The sequence below is a fragment of the Sinocyclocheilus anshuiensis genome, unplaced genomic scaffold (assembly GCF_001515605.1).
Source record: "Sinocyclocheilus anshuiensis isolate Anshui unplaced genomic scaffold, SAMN03320099.WGS_v1.1 scaffold813, whole genome shotgun sequence".
Classification (NCBI taxonomy): Eukaryota; Metazoa; Chordata; class Actinopteri; order Cypriniformes; family Cyprinidae; genus Sinocyclocheilus; species Sinocyclocheilus anshuiensis.
In genome coordinates this window covers 843181-844370 of record NW_015540942.1, presented here as the reverse complement: position 1 = coordinate 844370, position 1190 = coordinate 843181, and the positions used below count along the sequence as shown (strand labels likewise).

General features: G+C 35.1%; 1 pseudogene; it reads right to left on the bottom strand.

The window, feature by feature from the left end:
• LOC107689681 (general transcription factor IIF subunit 1-like) overlaps window positions 1-661 on the bottom strand; it is a 6667-nt pseudogene extending 6006 nt beyond the window's left edge.
• Between the last annotated feature and the right edge of the window lie 529 nt (window positions 662-1190).

The window sequence follows — 1190 nt, the reverse complement described above, 5'->3', positions numbered from 1 at the left end:
ACATTCTGTTTTTGCTTCAAATTGGGTTATTATTAAATCAAATTATGTATATGAAATTATATAAATAAATGATATGTATATGAATTATATAACTCAAATTAAATAACTGTAATTACAGATTTAGGTTAAATAAAGATGTCAGTCTTTATTTTTCTTCTTTTTAGGGCAGCAGTAGCTCTAGCAGCAAATCAACCATCCACATAAAAAGCTGCAGGACAGCCCACAATTCAGCAAACATTTCAGAAACAAAGAAAAAATAAACAAATACTGCTGTTCCAAATATTCTGTATGTTGCTCAAAAATAAAATATATTGTGTTCAGTGGAAAAGTTTTTTACCCAGACATTTAAAAAAAAAAATCACATTTTAGAGCTGTAACAACAATACCGTGACACCGTGAAACCATGATATTTTTTGCTTAAGGTTATCATACCGTCAAAATCTCATACCGGCCCATGCCTAATGTGTAGTAGACAAAACTTCGGCATACAATGGCATAGAACAACAATTATTGGCTTATCAAGCTTTATTGTAAGTATGGGCAGTTAAACACACTCACAAATAACACAAAACAAGTGTCAATAAAACGAAAAGGATAAAAGCAGAAACCTGTACCTTCTTCCTGCCTTGCCATTAACTTTAAGGATCCAGGGCTGGTTATAAGACCTGTTACCTGAGTCCATGTGGAACAACTGACTTTATCACCAGCATTGAAAGCCATTATGTTGTATTTCTTACTGGTGTTTCTGTTGGGGGAAAAAAACAGAAATCAGATATCAACAACTTTCTTTGGCAGCACTATAGACATGAATGAATTTCTAATAGAGATATTAATTTCTAATTCAAGTAAGATAAAAAAGAGAAAGGCAAACTTGAAATCGCATCATATGACCCCTTTAATACAAATCTTACTTAGGAACTCGTACAACATTGTTGCTCCCCTGCAAACAAGAACAAACTCTTAGGCCTGAGCAGTGGTGGAAAGAGTACTGAAAAAATATACTCAAGTAAACAGGCAAAGAAAGAAGGCGTAACTTCTATTCTCGCTGTAGTATTGTTGTTGCTGCTGCCGCCATGTCGTGAATGCGCTGTGTGATTCATTGTGAAATCGAAACTAGTTTGGCCTTCCAAAAGAGGACGATATCTGCTTCGTCATGCCTGGAGCTGATCCGTGCTGGTTGCTGAGGAAAT